This window comes from Mastigoproctus giganteus, chromosome 5, assembly GCF_048544385.1.
Source record: "Mastigoproctus giganteus isolate SK-2022 chromosome 5, ASM4854438v1, whole genome shotgun sequence".
NCBI lineage: Eukaryota > Metazoa > Arthropoda > Arachnida > Uropygi > Thelyphonidae > Mastigoproctus > Mastigoproctus giganteus.
This window is the reverse complement of record NC_143579.1, coordinates 163,004,841-163,027,548: the sequence shown is the minus strand read 5'-3', so window position 1 is coordinate 163,027,548 and position 22,708 is coordinate 163,004,841. Positions and strand designations below refer to the sequence as shown.

Sequence of the window (22,708 nt, the reverse complement as noted above, 5' to 3'; positions counted from 1 at the left end):
TTTGTTCATCACTGTTGCTAAAAGATCCAATTTGTAATAGGATATTCTCCACGCTTTCTGTTCTGCTCTATTTCAACACGAATTCTGCAAGAATTCTGCAAAGAATTGTTGGATAAAATTCTAGAAGAGATAGAAACAACGCCAGAATTCGTATGTGCTTGCATTTCGCTGAAAATTTAACAAATAAAGTGTATACCACAATGCATAATATCTTACAGAATGTGAATATTTATGTTTTCATCTATGAATTATTGCTTTAATTGTTATCAAAGCTGCAATGTTTATAGACAGACAACTTCTGTGTTTTATACTCAGCCGTTATTGATTTTAATTTTAAATCTGTTTTTTTTTTTTTCAATTAGTTTATTTATTTTATTAATACTCACTGAAAACACTTTTCAATTAGGAGAACTCATGTAGACGTTACTTTTCGAATTTTCTATTAGATATAGCTATAGGCACGGGCTTATAAAAAATCAACTTCTAAAATAAAGACCTTGTTAGTTCCTTGACTTTTGTTTTGCTTTGCGTTGTGTTTGTTTACTGTAGAAATCATTTCTTGTACTTTTATCTGGCTATCAATGCGCCATATCAGAATTGTTTAGAACAGGGGTCGACAACCTATGATACTAGAGCCAAAGGTGGCTCCGAAGTTCCAAATGACACCGCTAGACAGTTAATCATCCTCATCTTGACGGAACGATTCTATGTAAAGAAACACGCGTGTCCGTGTTCAAATATCACAAAGGATCAGTAATGACTGATCACAACCAAGGATCAGTAATAACTGATCCTTTGTGATCCAGTATATCTGGAAAATACGATATTTTAGTTTCGCATGGTTGTAATCTAAAATTATATTAAATTTTATGGAGATTAGTCAGATAAAAGCTTTTTTTTAGCAGTAATTTGTTTCATTTTTTTCCAGGAGGTGTTCTCAAACTTGAAAAATGGGGCCATTGTTGTCTTTATTGATAATACAGGCGAATGCTTCAATGTCTTCAAGGAAGTAGCTGAGCAATGTGATATGGAAGCTGTGATGGGTCCGTATGATCGAATTCGCTATAATAAAGTTATATCTGGAGGTTCTACCTTTGAAAAAGTTTCCAAAAACTGCAAAAGCGAATTTGGAATTTCTCCAGTGAATTCCCTTATTGTGTCAATGGGGATATGGTGTAAAAGAGCTTTGTCATCTACTCGAATTAATTCTTTAGTGGAGGAATTAATGAAAGGAACTGACTACTTTAAATTTATTACTGAGGTTATTCAGATGAGATCTTAAGACGCTGTATATTATACATACGGCGAAGTTTTATACTCTTGCTATCGCACAATTTTTATACTCTGTTATAAGTTAATATATTTAACTGTATTTTTATTACCAGATTAAATGAATCTGAACTGATGTTCCAGTTAATACTTAAGGGTCTTAAGTGAACCGATAACTGGTTCATAAATATCTTATATTTTAATTAGTTTTTTATATTTACACTACTGTTGTTATATAGTCATTGTTCATCTGACAATTTGAAAAGTTTATACACCTGCAATCAAATTTTTCGGATTAAGAATTAGACTGAAGTTGGATTCAGATTACAGCATGAGCCAATGATATCTAGGACCTTATACCATCTAGAAGCTTCGTTCACTTATTTGTTAGCATTTTTATGCGATATATATCGCAAATGAATATCAGCAGATAATTAAATAAAATTAAAATTGAATTGAAATTAATAAATTGAATTGCATTACAGTATTGTATGTTCTTTTGGAATCAGTTCATGTAACGAATGACGTATCTAAGTTGTAATTAAAACTGAAACTTCAAATTATACAGTGCATATGATAATTAAGGCCACCAGTATTTTTTTCTATTAGCAAGGTGTGTTAATTATTTATTATTCGAGGACTAAATTTTAACCAAGTATGTTAAAATATGATAAAAAAATAATAGTGATCTGGTGAAGTGAAAATAAACACATTGTTAAAGAGTTACTTTATTTTTCAAGAGTAACAGATTCAGAAATAAAAAAATATTATTTTGCATTGGTGATTCTCATATTTCAATCACATTAAGGAAGTTGTAAGGACTGCCTTTCATTGCTATGCCGTGAAATGCACCAGACTAAGTGGGATTGATATAAATGACATTAAAATGGAATCAAATAATGAAAATATATTAACTTATTTTCAAATCAGAAAGCCTATACATTCAAGACACGCCAAAAGTGCATTTTAATGAAAATGCATTTCAACAAATTTCTCGCGGTTTTTGAACACCGGACCCCATGGATTTACACCACTACTGCTGCTACCACTGTTGGCAGTGCTGGTACCACTGGTTTTTTTGTCACTTTCTTTCTTCCATTCGGACCAGTTAAAGGTCTGTTTTTCTGTAGCAGATTTGCTCGTCCAGGAGGAAAACGCGGACGACCTAAGAAAGAAAGAAAGAAAGAACTCATTGTTTATGGCAATCTCTTTAAGTAACCATACTATGTGCAAAACAAATCTTAATTATTTATGCTAAGGGAAAAGTTCATTCTAGTGGCATTCCCAAAGCACACACGTATACATATATGGACACGTATTGCCCTGTTACAATTTCGTAAACCTTATTCATTAATCTCTCAATAAAAACATGTTTTATTTATGGTATTTGCTAGTATTATAGAACTCGCTTATAATTTGTAAATATAACCTCGAAGGAATTTATGTTTGCATGGATTAGTTTTATAGGCATAATTCTTCGAAAAACATAATACTTCCAACAACAACCAACCAACTAGGCTAGGGTAGCATGGTTTTTCTCCCGGAAACTCGGGTTTTTCGTCTAGCAAACATAAAATCGATCACAAAACACAATATGGCAAAAAACGCAATAAGGCATTATGGGCCTTAGTCCCTGATGATTCTAAAACCCAACAACAACAACAAAATACACACGGATATGGGTCACGCCGCGGACCGCTAAAACAGTACTCATTATAATATATTCTATTGTGAGTGTTCTTATAAAATACATATAAAAGCTATTTAAGAATGCTCTAGCTTTTCAGCTTCTACTGTTAAAACTATTGGATTAGAGATTTAAATGAAAATGTATTTACCAAAAATCACTCGTTCTTTATTAATTCTCTGCCATAACATTTAAAATAGAATTTTTAAAAATATAAAAAATGCATGAACGGAATTTTGGTGATATTGAGCAAGAACACCAATATACAGTTTAACCAATCCAAATTTTTAGCACATTCACTTGAATGTAGACCTACCTGTCAGTACTCTGTTCATCAGGTTTCTTAGCAACGGGTTCATATCCCATGCCTCTCATTTTGACGGTATTAGTTTTAGAATTAAAACTTTAAGATCCAGACCCTTTAACGGGATCACCGAAAGACTGTTTCCTGAAGCCCACCTACAACAAAGAGATTGCGAGCCGTTTGCCCAGAAGATCTGTGTTTTTTACTGGTGAACCTTCGCAGAAGGTATGTGAAGTTGGTTTTCAACAATGGGATAACTGCAATCTATTTTACGAATTCCTAAATAAAATAAAAGAAACAAATAAATATATACGCCATCATTTTCAGGAAATTCCATATGTGGAGATTCTAAAAGCAGTTTAAAATATGATATGATAAACAAAGCCTTTTGTATCATGGAACTCACCTGGATTCCCATCAAATAAGATATCCTTGCTTTACTAACTGGCATTTCATGATAAATGCCTGACGGGGAACATTCGTTTTCGAGCCACAATGGGATAATTTCTATAATGCTCTTCAGACTGCCAACCATCACTTTGGTATTCATATCCAAGAGCGTAAAATTACGGTAGACAACGTTCTCCAGTCAACAAGGCTTCCACCCTGGCATGCCAACTTTACACCATGCAATTGCTCCCTTAATAATTGGGGAAAGCCAGCACATCAACATGTGTCTACCTGTAACTCTATGCTGCCCATCGATCTGCTTACAATGATTTAATGGCTGCCTTCACTGCTGGCTGGAAATCAAAATAATCTGTGTGACCCGCTGCATTCTTCCCAAATAGATGTCTTAGAAAATCTTTCACGAGTGCAGTATATACGCCAGTGAGTTGTAATGCTAATAGAGCTAGCCCTGGACCACAGTAACACTAACAATTATCAAAAGTGTATGGTATACACAGTTTCCCCCCTCGATTTGGCCACCTTTACGTTGTGAAGGAACCTACCATGATGCTGCTCGGCTTCTGGATTATCATCACTGGGAACCAAAGCCCATACCTAGGTTTCATGGTTACATCATTGGAACCAGGAGTTTGCAGCCATGCGCTGCAACCCGTGGAAACTCAGAAAGGGGAATCCCGGTGAGTGAGGGCCCAGCCCTAATACACCACATTGATCTCTGCTTCGACAAGACAGGAGGTCCTGAACTAGCCCGACTGGGATCAATTGGCATGCTGTTGTTACTAATAGTCAAATGTATACGCATTGTCGTCTAGTTAGTGATGGTATCCTAGTAGAGTTCTGTGGTTGGTGAGGTACTTAGGGCATCAGAAATTTTTATTTTACTCATATGGGTAACATAAATCCTCTTTGTCTTCTGGGGCTCCAACAAGGCCTCTACCTAATCGAATATGAGATGCTGTCACCAATTCTGTTAAAAGAGCCAGAACAGGATACACTACCATGAGTGACAACACTTTTTCTCATTCTCCATTCCACCAGAGCGCAGGCAATCGGAAAAAAGCCACTCTTTATTAAAATAGGATCACCCAAAAACCTGTGAATAGGGCTACAATCTGGAGATCTTTTAAACGAAGCCTTGTGTCATAAACATGTTCAGTCAATTTTGAGAGCCACATCTATAAGCGAAATACCTATCGCAGTAACTCCATAGAAAACCCTGAACTCTTTATGTAGTGTTATATCAGAGTAGGATCTTCACGACTCAGAAAGAGATTTACTCTGAATTGAAATATCAAGAGAGGCAGCTATCAAGCGAATATTATTGCGAAACAATTGGTATCTCTTTCCTACTCGATTTCTCTTGTTACATTCCACGGCCTCCAAATCCTATCAAGGCAGGCAAATTAAACTGCACAGTAAGGATTTACATTCCAAATTCACTGTGGAATTTCATGTTAAAAAGTACAGCCACTCGCAAACAACCTCTTGTTGCGACCCTGCCTGCCTGTGCTTGATGTAATGCCAAAACCACGAGAGCAAGGGGTCCCGAGTGACAAGACAGTGACTATACCGATTCCGAAGCGATTTACTTAAAAGAGCAGTTGATTATAGAATAGTGTTATTTTTCTGAATTTATTTAATTTTGCATTTCTGAAATAAAGTTTGTTCACTTGACAGAAAGGCAAGACACCTTTCTTTTTGTATATCGGAATAACTTATTAACACACTAACAACTAATCTCTCCTTATCGCTAGGTCACTGGTGGCACCGTTCCTGCCTCACGTGGTGGGGCTGGAAGTCTGGGAGAAGAAATCCACTCTCCCACGGCTAAAAGGAACAATGATGGAAAATACAAAACAGTCCAGCTGCGGATCTACTGATCCAGATCTAGATATGCATGACCTAGATCATGACTTAAACCCATCCCACGCCAAGAAACAAAAAAAAAAGGGACAGATTATTCTGCTCTTCTCTTTTTAATATTGCATTCCTCCACAGACCAACCACTGAGTAAGTTATCTCCATTTTTGATTCAGAAATGTCTCGAAAACGTGGCTGGCCCTCCAAAAATGGTTCGTCGATTAAGATCTGAAGATTTATTAGGGAGATGAATGAACACAGACATGCTGAGAGACTCCTGAAAAGTTCTAACCTTTGTGGAATTCCCACAAAAGTTACCCCACATGCCACCTTGAACTCCTCTAAAGGGGTAATATCAGAATGAGATCTCCTAAATGGATCGGAAGATGAACTTTTCCATGAATTAAACAACCAAAATGTAATCCATGCAAAAAGAATTTTTATCAAAAGAGGTGGAGAGCTTGTCCCTACTCGCACAGTCATACTGACTTTTAAAACACCAATTCTCCCCACAACTATAAAGGCTGGATACCTCAGATGTCATGTTAGACCATACATTCCCAATCCGGTACGGTGCTTCAAATGCCAAAAATTTGGTCATTGGCAAACTGTATGCAGAAGTGTAGTCACTTGTGCTGTTTGTGGTTCAAAAGAACACACACACATACCGACTGTAACAAGGAAACTCAAAACTGTCTTAACTGTCATGGTAATCATTCTGCCTTCTCTAAGGACTGCGATCAATGGAAACGAGAGAAGAATATTCAGAAATATAAAATAGAGCATAAGGTGTCATATCAAGAGGTAAAAAAACACTTTACAATTCCTGTTAAATCATCTACATACGCGTCAGTTACTCAACGACTACGCTCAGTATCAATTCAAACTGACTGCTCAGTCCCTCCAAATATCTCTATATCTGGTTGGGCTAAATTAGTACTTTCTTCATCCAAGGAACAATCTCCCTCCAGATATGCAACTCAAGAAGTAAATACACCAGTAACAATACCTCCAGATAAGAATCCCAATCAGTAACAGAAAGAACAAATCAAGAGCGCTGAAAGAACCGATAAATACAAACTCAGATTTGATGCCATGGACATCGATGAAAAAGCAGGCGAAGACGGTACAATTCTTCAAATTCATCCAGAAGATGACACTGACACAGGCAGACCAGTTTTCTCAAAGAAGGAAAGGACAAAAATAGACAGGCGTAAGCAGACTACTTCACGGACATTAGCAGACACCAGTTAAAACCAAACAATGTGTCAGTTATTCAATGGAATTGAGGAGGGATCCGTGATAACTTAGATGACTTTTACGATCTATTAAATAAATATAAGCCTGTTGCAGTATGCATTCAAGAAACCAATCTCAAAAATACAGTATATATGACAATTAAGCATTATACTATATATAGAAAAGATAGAAGTTCCTCTAATTCAGCTCATGGAGGAGTAGCAGTCATAGTGAACTCTGTAGTTCCCTGTAAACCTATCCCCATGCAAACATCTTTAGAGGCGGTTGCAGTTCGTGTCACCATTGGTATAACAGTAACATCAGTTTCGTCGTATCTATCGCCAAACCATACATACAGCCTTGATGATTTTGATGATATAGTAAAGCAAATACCTGTTCCCTTTTGTATTATGGTGACTGGAATGGCCATCACCCCCCCCTATGGAGTTCACAACATCTTGACTCTAGAGGACAGATAATAGAAAAATTTTTAGATAAACATAATCTAACTATTCTAAACACCGGTGATCACACACACGTACACTCTCCATCTGGTTCAAGTTCAGCTATTGATCTTTCAATATGCTCCGCAGCGATATTTCCTATCATAGACTGGACTGTTACTGATACCCCTTGTGGTAGCGATCACTTTCCTATAATGTGTACTTTCAGCTCAAGTTCTCTTCCCCAGTGAGACATTAGGACAACCTGGAAATTTGACAAGGCTAACTGGAATAAATACCAGGAAATAGTCAAATAGATACTTCCCTCATTACAACCCTCACAATTGATTCTGCAGTCAGATATACTACACTAAAAATAATGAAAGCATCTGAGTCTGCTATTCCAAAATCTTCATCCAAAATCCGGCTTCATCCAAAAATGTGGTGGAATGAAGCATGCAACAATGCTAAAAAAGAAAGGAATAAGTACTGGAATCTGTTTCGAAAATATCCAACCACAGCCAACCTCCTACAGTTTAAGAGAGCCAGAGCTAAAGCTCGTCATATAAGACGAGAGAGTAAAAAAGAAGCATGGGCACGTTAAGCTTCCACCATGAACAGATCCACAGATACTTCTATAATCTGGAAAAAAAATCAAACGAATTAATGGCAAATACTCGCAAACAACTTCTCCTATTCTACTTGTAAGAGGGAAGGAAATTTCTGAACCTGTAGAGATTGCCATTGTCTTAGGTACTTCATTTGAAACACTTTCAGCTGTTGCCACATATGAACCAGCACTTCAATTGTCAAAATTCCGGACAGAAAAATGCAAACTAAAATTTAATACTGCCGTCCCATATTCGTATAACCTACCTCTGACCATGATTGAATTGCGCAGTGCACTTGCCCGATCGAAGAACAGTGCTCCAGGCCCTGATAGAATTTTTTACTGCATGATCTATCATTTAAGTGAGGATTCGTTAACTGCCCTCTTACAACTGTATAACACAATTTTTCTAGAGGAGTATTACCCTGCTAGCTGGTGCCATTCTTATGTGCTAGCTTTCCCGAAACGAGGAAAAGACCACACAGATCCCAGAAATTACCGCCCTATTTCTCTAACCAGTTGTCTGGGAATAACATTGGAAAAAATAGTTAACGCTAGACTGACATGGTTTCTAGAAACGGAAAACATTCTAAGTCCAAACCAGCATGGCTTCCGGAGAAAAAGATCTACGCTTGATCTCATTATCAAAGCAGAAACAAATATCCGGAACGCTTTCCTCAGAAATGAGCACCTAGTCATGATATGCGTTGACACAGAAAGCCTTCGATACAACTTGGCGATATGGGATTCTTCAGGACTTACATAAATGTGGACTTCGGGATCATCTGCCGAAATTCATTAAAAACTTTCTAGGGAATAGATCGTTTCAGATCCGATTCCATTCTTCATTGTCTCGAGCATATGTACAAGAAGAGGGAGTTCCCCAAGGTTCAGTGTTGAGCGCCACACTCTTTGCCATTAGGACTGATGCCATAACCAAGTGTATACCTAATACAGTTGACGCATACCTATACGCTGACGATCTAGCCATCTCATGTCACTCTCAAAATATGCGACTAATTGAAAGACAACTACAAGGTACCATTAACAAAATAGTCTCTTGGGCTAAAAACAACGGATATCGACTTTCTAAACCAAAAACAACTGCCGTACACTTCTGTCGCAAACGTTCTTTACATTGTGATCCAGACCTTCAGTTAGATTCTCATCGTATTACTTCCCAGTCTAGTATTAAATTCCTTGGTGTAATACTTGATAAAAAATTAAAATTCCTGGAACATATAAAACATATTCGTACAAGTTGTCTTAGAAAACTAAATCTTCTCAGAGTAATTTCTTCTATGTCATGGGGCGCAGATCGTTACGTGTTGCTACACCTATATCGCTCGCTGATTAGATCCAGGTTAGACTATGGGTCTCCTGCATATGGCTCGGCCAGACCGAGTGCACTGAAACGGCTCGATCCCGTACATCATAGTGCCCTACGAGTTGCACTGGCGCTTTTTGTACTTCACCAATCTTAAGCCTCCACACCGAAGCCTACGCACCGCCGCTACATCTTCGAAGACAAGTTCTGTTACTAAATTACGCAGCCAAAATCAGCAGTCTTCCACATCATCCTGCTGCTTGCCTATCACAACAGACAGCACTCTAGCACTCTCAGACTAATAATAAACTCTTTCAGTTTAAACAAGAGCCGAAATTTTGGCGCTCCAGTGTCCGTACATCAAGACGAGAAGAAGTAGTCCTTTCAAGGGCAAGAATAGGTCATACCCATCTGACCCACCTTCATTTACTCACAGGAGATGATCCACCACAATGTACACATTGTTCTAACAATTTGACTGTTAGACATATTCTCATTGGCTGCCCCTATTACAAACAAGCCAGAACTTCATATTTGATCTCACTGGTTAATCTTCATAAACCAATAACTCTTGAAAATCTCATTGGTGATAAGGCAAATATTTCTGAATTTTTTGACTTCCTCAGGCAAACTGACTTTTTAATTATTTTTGATTTCGGATTTTCTTCTGATTTATGGAAAACTCATGTTTTAATATAATAAGTGAATAGGCACATTATAGCCTTAGCAGCTTATGTGCCATTAAGCCTCCATAACAAAACAATCCACATCATCCCATGTGGTAACATCTCTTTACGCCTAAATGGAGTGAACTCTATGAAAGTAAACCACCGCTCAATAAACCATCTGCCATTAGGCTTCAAGCTCTTATCACAAGCTGGGACCTGAATTTTACTAACATACTTCAGGATACTATCATGGAAACCCATCCATGACAAATGACCCCAATACATATTGATATATGTATTGGGGTCATTTCGAATTTCGGGGTCATCGTATTGGGGATATATCGAATTCCATTAGCCCTGGATGGTAGGCCACTGATGATAGACGGGGAAATGAATTGGCTGATGCCGTTGCTAAATCAGCCATTTCCTGGATAATCATTGCCTGTCAGTCCCCTATAAGCAAATAATACGCTCTAAATGATATTCCCAATGGCAAGACTCTTGGCACGGACAGACCGCGAATAAACTACACCATATTAAGCCTGTAATCATGCAATGACAGTCCAGTCTACGCAGGTTCCGAAAAGAGGAAGTTGTTCTTGCTTGGCTCCGCATAGGTCATAGTCATCTAACACACTCCTTTTTGCTGAGGGCGGATGACCCACCTATGTGTGTGAGACGTGTAACGTTATTTTAACTGTTTCTCACGTTTTTATCGAATGCCCTGTCTTTAGACAATCTTTTTTTAGAACTTTTAATAATCTGACTGAAGCATTTACACTCAGTCAGATTTTAGTTGGCAGAGACAACGTGTCTGACGTTTTTAACTTTTTACACTCGATCAATTTATACACAAAGATTTAAGTTTATATTTTATACCTTTTATATAACCTTTAACCACAGTATCATTTTTACCTTTTTGACACGGTAGCCTGTTCTAAGGCTGACCAATATTTTTGTATTAGTTTTATTTTTGATTTGGTGCATTATGGCCACAGCTGCCAATACGCCATTAAAAACCCAAACCAACCAACCAACCCATGTCCATTTACCAACAGGGACTACCTCCGCAATTGATCTCACCATCTGTTCCCCAGCTCTCTTTCCTCTTCTTGACTGGTCTGTTTCTGATGATCCCTACAACAGTGATTATTATCCAGTTGTGTGCCACCTACTAGCAAATGACGTACCGCAATCTGTAAGAGGTACAAAATGGAAATTTTGCAAAGCAAACTGGGAAAAATACCAATGTGTTGCTTCTTTAGATAACAAAACTATAAGGCATTCGGATATCAATAGTGCGGTTACTTATGTCACAAATCAAATAATCTCTCCAGCAAATATTGCAATACCAAAGACAGCTAACCAGTTCCATAAACATTACAAGCAGTGGTGGAATGAAGAATGCTTGGAAACAAAGAAAGAAAAAAATAAGGCTTGGAATCAATTCTGAAAGTATCCCACCACCACTAATCTCATAAAATATAAGAAAGCCAGAGCAAAAGCACGTTATATACGCCGGAAATCTCAGAAAGAGTCCTGGATATCTTTTGCAAGCAAAATTAATAGAAATACGGACAGCAGCATAATCTGGAATAAAATTAGACAAATATACAACCGTCCCTAAACCGATCATAAGCTGGAAAGGTCATGACATTACTGAACCAGAAAAAAATTGCAAATCTACTAGGAGAAACATTTGAGGAATTATCAGCAACAACATCATACAGACCAATCTTTCAAACATATAAAGCTCAAATCGAAAAATACAAAATTAATTTCCTTGCAGCTCATGAGATTACATACAACCAACCCTTTACTATAAATGAATTTCACAAAGTCCTAGCCAAATCTAAGCAAAGTGCAGCAGGTCCGGATGGAATCCACTATCAAATGATAAAACACCTCACCGAAAATTCCTTATCCATGATCCTACTGCTTTATAATAGGATATGCCTTGAGGATACATATCCAGACTCTTGGCGACATTCGTTTGTACTGGCCTTTCCAGAACCTGGTCCCAGGAAATAATCATGCAGACCAAGCCGCAAAAAATCCAGATCTTAATATACAAGATAACTTTCAGTTTGTACCATTTACAGATTATACCACAAATATACCTCCATTTGGAAACAACTTTGGAGGGACCAACCGTGCAATAAACTCCGCAGAATAAAAAAAGATCTATGTTCATGGCATTCTAGCTCACGTACAAATAGACAGGAAGAAATTATATTGACAAGACTGCGCATTGGGCATACCTTCCTCACTCACAAACATTTACTTCTAAGAGAAGATCCTCCGCTCTGCTCTGTCTGTCAGATACACTTACAGTAAGGCACTGATTGATTGTCCATCCTATTCAGCCGTTCGAACCACATCCTTCCAATCATTAGTAAACTTGCAAGCTCCTCTAACCCTCTTTCATATACTTGGTGACAAAACAAACCTAAGTGAGCTCTTTATATATATTAAACATCTTGGAATAATAAATACATTTTGATATACCCATAAATCATTAAAATGAACAGTGACTCTGACAGAAAAATATTGGCATAGTTGCCCTTGTGTCGTGAAATTTGCATAACAACCAAAACCTTGGAAGGACCATTCTAACCCATATAGTTATCGCCCCATTGCCCTCACTAGCTGTTCAGGTAAAACGTTAAAAAAAATTGTTGAATAATCGGTTAATATAATTTCTTTGACTTCCATAACCTCCTTAGTCCTAGTCAATACGGTTTTCCGAAGAACAGATCAACAATGGACATAATGACAAAAGCTGAATCAAACATACGCAATGCCTTTCTCCGAAACAAACACCTTGTAATGATATGCCTTGATACTGACAAGGCGTTCGATACTACCTGGAGATATGGTACCCTTCATGAATTGCACAAATTAGGACTTCGAGGCCATCTACCGAAGTTCCTTAAAAATTTCATGGCTAAAAGAACTTTTCAAGTTCGCTACCATCATATTCTGTCTCTAATATACAATCAAGAACAGGGGTCCCCCAAGGCTTAGTCCTCAGTGCAATCCTTTTCGATATCAAAATCAACCCTATAACAGAAGTTATTCCAGCAACAGTTGAAACCTACCTATATGCCGACGACCTGACAATGTCATGTCACTCACAGAATATGCGGACAATCGAGAGGCAGCTTCAATGTGCTATTAACAAAATAGAGTCCTGGTCCATCTATATTGGATATCGAATCTCAGTACAAAAGACAGTGGCAATACAATTCTGCAGAAAACGAAAGGTGCATCCTGACCCAGAACTAAGAATAAGCAATCAACAAATTCCACTCAAAAAGAGGACTAATCATGGATCACAAATTAAATTTCCTAGAACACATAAAATATCTACGTACAATGTGCTTAAAGAAATTAAACATTCTACGAGCTGTATTAGCCATGACATGAGAGCTGATCGTTATTCACTTTTGCACGTTTATTGGGCAATGATAAGATTATGGTTCTCCCATTTACTCCTCAGCTAGGAAAAGTGTGTTGAACTGGTTAGATCCAATTCATCACAGTGCATTACGTGTTGTTTCCGGAGCCTTTCGTACCTCACCTGTGTATAGTCTATACACAGAGATCCATGAACTCCCACTCAGTCTTCGTAGACAAGTTCTTCTTATGAACTTTGCTGCGAAAGTTCAAAGCCTTCCTGGCATCCAACATGGCAATATCTGTATAAACCGAAATGGGAAACCTTATATGGGAATAAACCTAACGCATGCAAACCTGCAGGCATCCGACTAAAAGAAATACTCTCACAATTGAACTTAAGTATGGATAAAGTCTACCAATGATAACCCAGCATCCATTCCACCGTGGGAAATCATGGTGGAAGGGATGTGAGGGTTCAGTTGACTGTGACATGGTGCTCAAAAAATGGAAACGGAACAATATCCCAAATCAACATATAAAACAGCTACATTCCTCTTATGTAACGCAATTCTCTGACTATTCTCATCTGTACACTGATGGATCCAAGACGGCTGCACACGTTGGTGCTGCAGTCGTATTGCCAAACAGCATAATTTCACAGTCTCTTCCAATAGAGTGCAGTATCTATAGTGCTGAATTGTTTGCAATAAGTCTCACACTAGATCACATTGCCAAAACTTCCCTCCTAAAAAGTATCATTTTCACAGACTCATTAAGTGCAATATATGCTTTACAGACAGAAGATCATCCATCTCATCCGTATGTATGAAAAATTCTTTCCTCCTTATCACACCTTAGGAAAAAAAAACAGTTTTTTTTTCCTAAGGTGTGATAAGGAGGAAATGAACGTGCGGATGATGCTGCAAAACATCCGTCTGACGAAAATTCTCACATTCTCACTCTAACGAAAATTCTATACACATAGAAGTGTGTAGTGCACAGTCTATCGAAACCGAAGTTAGCACAGTTGGTATTATCACCGTCCTCTCCACACCGAGTCGAAAAAGACTTGAGTCCGAATCCTCTCAACGACGTGAGGAATTTTTAACAAAAATTGGCTAAGTTAGTCGGTCTCGGGTGAGTGTAGCATCTGCCCCTACCCCGAAACTGGGGTCTTTCATCCAGAAAACTGTTAATCAACTAGATAACACACAATTTACTGGCATATTATATACAAGGCGCAATACGAACTAAGATGCTGACGCGCCTAAAACCGTACTACAACCAACCAACTTGGAATGCTGAATGCAGAACAGCAAGAAAGGCGCAAAACAAGGCATGGGGGAAATTTCGTCGTTAACCCACCACATATAATCTTCAAAAGTGCACGCACCGAAGTATATTACTTAGACACCAGTTTCTTTGTTTGCTTGTAGGCTTTACGGCACAAGGGCAGCAAGGTCACTATGGTGATGTTAAATACATAGTTATATCTGTATAGATGTTATTCAAATTTATAATGCGTTGTACAGTTTTATCTGTTTGAGGAAACGAAAAATTTTGGTCACATGTGGTGTATCTGCTAGGAGTTAGGAAATGCTGAAAGAGGTGTTCGTCGTGGAAAATGAGGTAAACATAGCTTGTCGCTCAGAATTGTATTTGGGGCAATCAATAAGTAGATGGTGGACAGTGAGCTCAGTGTTGCACCTTGTGCACTGTGGTGGAGAAGTGCCTGCAAGATGATAAAGATATGTTAGATGTGTATGGCCTATTTGCGGTCGAGCTAATACTACCTCTTCGTGTCTGTCCTCACGTATGCTCGACTTCAAAGGTTTGAGATCTTTCTTTATACGGGGTAGTTTGTTACCAACTTGATTTTGCCAGATGTGTTGCCATTGCTCCAGACATCGCTTCTTAATAATTAACTTGAAATCGGAGTGGTATGCTAAAGGGGTGATCTACAGGACATATAGATGTTTTGCAGCTAGGTCAGCACGTTCATTTCCAGCAATTCCAGAGTGACCAGAGATCCCACAGAAGAGAAATCGTTGTTTGTTCTTATTTAACTTGGCCATGGTATTCCAAATGAGTACGAGTAAGGGGTTATGATGATTTTTATTCTGCTGTATAGCTTGGATAGCACTAATTGAGTCTGTGTAGATAACACTGTGCAAAATAGTTGTTGAGAAGGTGAAATTTAATTCTATGTAGATAGCGTAGAGTTCTGCAATGCAGCTACTGCATTCAATGGGGAGTTTTTTGGCTATCGTAAGGTTGGGAAATACTACTGCTGCACCAACATGGGTGTCACTTCTAGATCCGTCCGTATAGACTGGCGTGTACTCTGCGTGCTGGGCTCTCAATGCGACATGAATTTGCAGTATGTTCTGCTGGGATAAGGTGTGTTTTCCCCAACGATGTAAGTGATAGCTCGCAGAGCTATCACATACATCGTTGGATGTAAAGTCCCACCTTGGATGTAAAGTCCCAACTTACATCGTTGGACGTAAAGTCCCACCTTGGATGTATCACATACCGCAGAGCGGTATGTGATACATCCAAGGTGGGACTTTACGAGAAGTTGGCTGTATCATGCTAAGGTCGATTTGCCAGTCACTGAGCAGGGAACGCAGGCGTACCCTGTTGATGGGTAGGCTCTGTAAAGGTTCACCCATTTTGGCGGAAAAAAAAGTCCATTCAGAGTAGGGTTGTCCAGTTGCCCTTTGACTTTTGCTGCTCAATTTAGCAGAAGCATTTGTCTGCGTAGATTTAAAGATGCTTCAGTTGCTTCAGCATATAAGCTCTGGACTGGCGATGTACGGAATGCCCCTAGTGCGAGACAAAGAGGACTGTGGTGTACGGGATCAAGCCAACGTAAGGCACTTGGTCTAGCAGAGCTGTAGACCACAGAGCCCTTGTCTAGGCGTGACCGTATTAATGCATGATACAAATGCAGTAGCGTGTAACGGTCAATTCCCCATGTTGTGCCAGATAGTAAGTTGTTTAGCTTCTTAAGGCAAGTAATCCTTAGCTCTTTTATATGTTCGAGGAAGGTAAGTTTTTGGTCAAGAACCACACCAAAAAAGCGGACACTACTAACCACTGGGATGATTTGATATTCTTGGTGAAGATCCGGGTCTGGATGTAAGTTACCCTTTCTACAGAAGTGTATCCCGACAATCTTTTGTGGCTAGAAGCGAAAACCATTGTTTTAGGACTATTTCACAATTTTGTTGATGGCACCCTGCAACTGTCTTTCTACAATTCGCAATGGCAGGAGATACTGAAGTCATCGGCATAGAGGGTAGTGGACACTCTTTTTGTTAGATCCTGTGTTATGGAGTTCATTATTATGTTAAATAGGGTGGCACTTAGACTGAACCTTGTAGGACCCCTTCTTCCTGGAAAAAAAAGGAAGATAATTGGTTATTGACTGTAACTTGAAAAGAGCGATGATGGAGGAAGTTTCTGATAAACCCTGGCAAGTGTCTGCATAATCCTTGGTCGTATAAGTTTCGCATTATGCGGTACCTCCAAGCTGTGTCAAAAGCTTTTCTATGTCAAAGAAAGCCATGACATGGTGTTCTTTTCGTACAAAGGCATCGCGGATGTTTATTTCTGCTCTGATCAGTAAGTCAAGAGTGGATCTACCTTCACGGAAACCGCATTGTACCGGGTTAACTAGGTTTTTTTGGACTAGAAACCAGGTTAGGCGGGCATTGATCATTTTTTCCAGGACCTTGATCATACAGTTGGTGAATGCAATAGGTGGACAATGTTGTGGATTTGTAGGATTTTTTCCTGGTTTTGAAAATGCCAAAAAAAACATAAGGGTGATGCCATTTGTCCGGGAAGGTGTTCTCTTTGAAAATTCTGTTATAAAAAAGTAACAATGTCTTAAGGGCTGGTTCAATAAGTTGTGCTAGCATGATGTAGTTTATTCTATCTGGTCCTGCTGCACCAAGTTTGGTAATGGCTAAAGCATGGTGCAATTCTGACATTGTGAAGGGGAGATTGTATGCAGCACTAGATGCTGATTCGAAGTTGATGGAATGTTTCTCAGCCTGTGCCTTGTATATCTGAAAAGGAGGCACGCAAGATTTCGTGGCTGAGATTTTCATGAACAGAGAGATTCGCCCAATGTATTCGCAATCTCCACTGGTATTGTTATCACGACTGTGTACAGTGAGTATGGGAAGGGTGATGCGGGGATGTTTTGAGTACATAAGTCGTATTTTGGTCCACATTGTTCCACCATAATTTTCAGCGTGCTGATGGTCACTTTTTGCTGGATTCCATCCCATTCTGGTATTTTAGGCAATGAACTGGCCGATAAAGCTGCAAAAAATCCAACTACTTTTGATTTAACCAATATCCCTGTTCCAGCATCAGATTATGCACTAACAGTTCATGCTGCTTGCATATCACAATGGACAGCACTCTGGCACTCTCAGACTAATAATAAACTCTTTCAGTTTAAACATGATCCAAAAATCTGGCACTCCAGTATCCGTACATCGAGACAAGAAGAAGTAGTCCTTTCAAGGGCAAGAATAGGACATACCCATCTGACCCACCTTCATTTACTCACAGGAGATGATCCACCACAATGTACACATTGTTCTAATAATTTGACAGTAAAACATATTCTTATTGGCTGCCCCTATTATAAACAAGCCAGAACTTCATCCTTGATCTCACTGGTTAATCTCCATAAACCAATAACTCTTGAAAATCTCATTGGTGATAAGGCAAATATTTCTGAATTTTTTGACTTTCTCAGGCAAACTGGGCTTTTCAATTATTTCTGATTTCAAATTTTCTTTTGATTTAGGGAAAACTCATGTTTTAATATAATAAGTGAATAGGCACATTATAGCCTTAGCAGCTTATGTGCCATTAAGCCTCCAGAACAACAACAACAATCAGCGTGCTGATATTTTGTTGGATTGCTTTGGAATCGCTTGGTCTTCTGCCTGTATTTGGTTAGATATATATTCTGTAACCAAGTTTATGGATGATTGCTGGACCTGCTTTTCTTCTAGTATTGCTAGTTGCTTGTACATGTTCCATTTTGCTTTGAAAAAGCTCCATTTGACAGTTCTGTTAGAAAATTAGGGATGTTTGTGTCAATCTGGCATATCACTGGGTAATGGTCACTACCCAGCGGATTGCTATGAATAATCCATCTAAATAGAGGATATAAGGATGCTAAGCACAGAGAGATATCAATAGCTGAAGTAGATCCTGTAGATAAATGCGTATAAATGGTGCACCATTATTACGAGTAATCAAATGTGCTAGTCAAGTAATTTTTCTATAATTTGTCCACGTTTATCCATGTTTTGATTTCCCCATAACGGATGATGACTATTGAGGTCCCCTAGTATGAAATTGGGTTGAGGAAGTTGTACCACTAGTTCGTCTAGGTCGGCTTAGCTTATAATTTGATTAGGAGGCAAGTATAACGAGACAATAGTCAAGTCAAAATTAAAAGTCAAAATTAACTTGACTCGTACTGCAACTGGCTCAAGGTTTGTTTTTAATGCGAGTGGTTTGGAGGGTATTTGAGCGTTGATTATCAACGCTACACCTATATGTGCCAGATTACTCAGGTTGTTTACAACACGATCTTGCCGACGAATTATGTAGTTCCAGAGAGAAACAGTTATATGTGGCGTTAGATTGGTTTTCTGTAGGCAGAGGGCGATAGGATCATATTTTCTGCGACACCATTTTAACCATTAGTCATAATTTAAACGAATGTCCACGTTTTAGACATGAGCGACGTATATCTTTTATCCCTTTTAACCATCTGTTCCGAGCCCTATACACTCAGATACTCTCTGACAATGTCCACTTGTCAGCTGTTTTTAACTATTTAAAACTGATAAACTTATTTACATCTGTTTAAAATATACTCCTTTGTTACACTTACTTTTATCTCTTCATTATACCCCTTTTTGACGAAATTTATTCTTACATTGTGTACAAATCCTTTTTCTGACATGGGATGTGCTAATAAAATTACTTTAACCCTACTTACTAACCTTTTCGTCTGCGCGGGTAGCACAGTGGTATCGTCACCATCCTCCCCATACTCCATGTTGAGGAAATTTCCTACTTTTTCCATGGTGTAGAAAAACAGCAAAGACCTAATGGCTGTCCTGGCCAGGACAGGGAAGAATGTGTGCCCAACATGTATTAGCTGTCTTTTAGTAGGTGTTTGCGAATTTCCTTCATTCTGTTCATAACCAGAACTTATACAATTAGCAAATTCTTTTTGGGCATGTTTGTTGTAGGGTTTTAGGATCAATAGCGACTACAGCCATATTGCTCCGTGTAAATTGTCTGTAAATTGCATGTCTTCTGAGGTCGATTTTCTGTTTGCTGGATGGAAAACCAGAGTTTCCGGGAGAAAAAAAACATGCTATCCTCGCCTGAAACAGACTATCTCAACACGTTGTGAAAAAGACCCCGAAAAATTCCCCTCGTCATCAACGCAACTCGACCTCTGGTGTTTTCCACTCGGTGTGCGGAGGACGTCGATCCTACCAACTGTTCTACCAAGAGGTCCATCTCTGTATGACTTTTAATTCTTGCACAGGTACATCAGCATTATAAAAAAAACTACGATTTGTTTATGTGGCACTATTCTGCTATTTTGCTTGTCGATAGATTTTTCAACGTGCACTTCGAGCTTACATGTGCAAAAATGTTATTTTGCTAAACCTTCGAGACTGAGGATAAACTTTTAATCCTCATTCCTATGAATAGGCGCATTATAGCCACAGCACCTTATGCTCCAATAAAATAATTGAAAAGCCTCTCCTTTTTCTTACTGTGGCTTATAAACTTCCATTTGTTTCTATAATATTGTCATGTGCCAATGGATTATGATGAACTCAAAAAAAAAAGGAATAGAAATGTGTGTTGTTTAAATTTTTCTGAGAAAATTGGTAAGAAGAAATTCGCCTTCGTGCTGCATATCCATCTTGATTAGTCAAGGTCAAGTTATCAATAAATCGGCTAACGTCTGCCGGACTTCCGGTTCTTAACTGTTTTCAAATTTAGTGGTATTTTATCAGCTGTTAAGCAATAATCGTGTTTAATACTGTTGCGAGGTTTTCCCCACAGAGCTGGCTGAATTCACCTTGAACGAAGACCTCCCAAAATTTGTATCTGCAGCAGCACACACACTTTGCCCACCTAATTCACCAATTGCATTTTTTCGGTTAGGCAGACATTATCTGGGAGGATGTGATATGTGGGTCCGCTCCCAAATTCAAAGAAAAATGAAAATAACCAAAGAAACAAACAAAAACAATTTTGTCTGATGCTGCGTGAATCACCAAATATTAAAATTCCATTGCAGAATAGGAAATAAAGGCTTAACGCTATACTTTTTTTTATGCAAGTCACCACATGCATGAAAGGGTTCAAGGGTCATGGGGTTTGTTGCCTATTCCTGTTCTATACGTTTTTGAAGACTTAAGAAAGCGACCAAAATAATGCCAGTTTTATTGTGATTAATCTGGTAATCTCTGAAAACATACATATACGTAATCGTATTAAATGACAGATGATCAAACTGCGAAAATGTCTTTTTTGATTTTCTCTTCATTAAGTGACAATACTAAAGTCAGAACAAACGAAACAGAGTAAACAAAATGGCTGTTTATATAAATGGTACTTACTTCACGGTACGTGATGAAGCTGTGTGAGCACCTGGAGTTCCAAAACGTTACCGCTATTACCTAGTCGACTGCCCTTGGAAGTATTCAAATTATCCAGGAAACGGCTCACGGACTCCGGGTTCCACCTAAGTCCCGTCGCACTTCGCATAGGTTGGCAACGCTGACAACTTGAAAGAGGAAAATGTTGAAATAACGAGGCGAGCCACGGTTTTGAAAATGACGGAGTAGAAAACTCTAATTCAAGATCTGAGATTCCTCGAATAATCCGTGAGCTGCTACCGCGGCCGCTTGGGGTGTCTGGATCACTGGATGCTCGATCTTGAATTAATCAGTAAACGGAGGGCTACAGGCGTCGTCCGTTTTTATACGCAAGTTTAGATAACCTTCGCAGCTGCGACTGGCTACCAAAAGAGGCCCGTGAGTGGCCAGTTTAATGTAAGTATTATTAAGCATTTTCAACACGTGAAAGAGAAGCAAAATAGAGTAAATCGAGGTCAAAGCTCAGATTTCACTTCGTCATCCGGATGTCGTAAAAGTCCAACCAACTCGTATAGCAACAAAAGTTTTCCAGATAAAGATTCCTCGCATACTGTTTAAATCGCTAAACGAGCTACCACGTGGGCTCACAGAACACGTGAACAAACCGTGTTTTCACGAGATTAGAGAGTAAAGAAGGAAAAGAGACGCTCCATTGAGCACGTAGTAAAAGGAAAAATAGTTCGCTTTCGGAATGGTTTTCCTTCGGTAATGAAAGAAAGCGAACAAGTTCATTGATACGTAGAAAATGGCATCAGATTTATAAATACGTTGGCAAGTTAGCTGTTTTTTTTTGGGAAATGCGACAATACGTACCATATATTTATTTCTTGTCTTTAGCAATGCCATTTTACCACATACTGTCCCTAAATCATAATAAACTCATCATTTGACTCAGTTTTCTTTAAACGATTTAAATAAAAAAAAAAATAGTTATGTCTAAAAATAGACTTCTCTCTCATGTCTTGTATTTTTCTCAACACAAGCATCACATAGAGTTCATTTCATCAATCTGGTGATAATTAAATGTATAAGTAAAGTAATTTGAAGTGTAATCGCATATATTTATTTATTTTTTCAGGACACTCATGAAATCAATTCTCAGAAATAGTTATTCGGCTTCTATTGTGATCACAACCATAGCTGGTTTTAGTGCAAAGCTATAATGTTCACCTGGAACCAACTGCATAACAGTTTTACTTCTAAAGATCATAAATTTGAATTTGTAACGAAATTTCCGTCATTTTAAGACTGATCAGTCTAATGACTGTAGGAAACTCAAGCCTAAAGATCACATGATGTAACTAATATAACTAATACTCATTACCTGAAATAGAGCGACCATTTCTATTTTGAAACGACCTACTCGACAAGTTGCGTAACCCAAACATAAATATTTTGTTCGGATTGCGTAACATTTGCACTAAATAAATAGATTTTATCATTTTCAGAAACAGCTGATTCTTTATTTTAAGAACAGAGCATGAATAAACAAACTGTAATAAACTAAATGTGTTATAAACTATCTTTAAAAGCAAAATCTGTTAAAAATCTGCTTCCACAGTGTTTTCTTTAATATTCAATGTCAACTTGTTTTTCGCACAATAACAAAGGCGGGGGGGGGACCCAAGATCAGATCGTAGGGCCCTATTCATTTACATATAACCCATGTGGCTTCGTCTGAAAAGGGACACCCACTAGAACTGTTATCACGCGGGGCCCAAAAGTCTTAAGACCACTGTTAATACTTATATT

General features: G+C 38.4%; 1 long non-coding RNA gene across 1 annotated transcript; it reads right to left on the bottom strand.

Moving 5' to 3' along the window:
* Positions 1-1,981: 1,981 nt before the first annotated feature.
* On the bottom strand, positions 1,982-21,448 carry LOC150085804 (uncharacterized). Its single transcript, XR_016546938.1, has 3 exons — positions 20,918-21,448; positions 3,273-3,539; positions 1,982-2,434 (listed from the first exon to the last, which is right to left on the bottom strand). It is a non-coding gene; the product is annotated as an uncharacterized LOC150085804 (long non-coding RNA).
* Between the last annotated feature and the right edge of the window lie 1,260 nt (positions 21,449-22,708).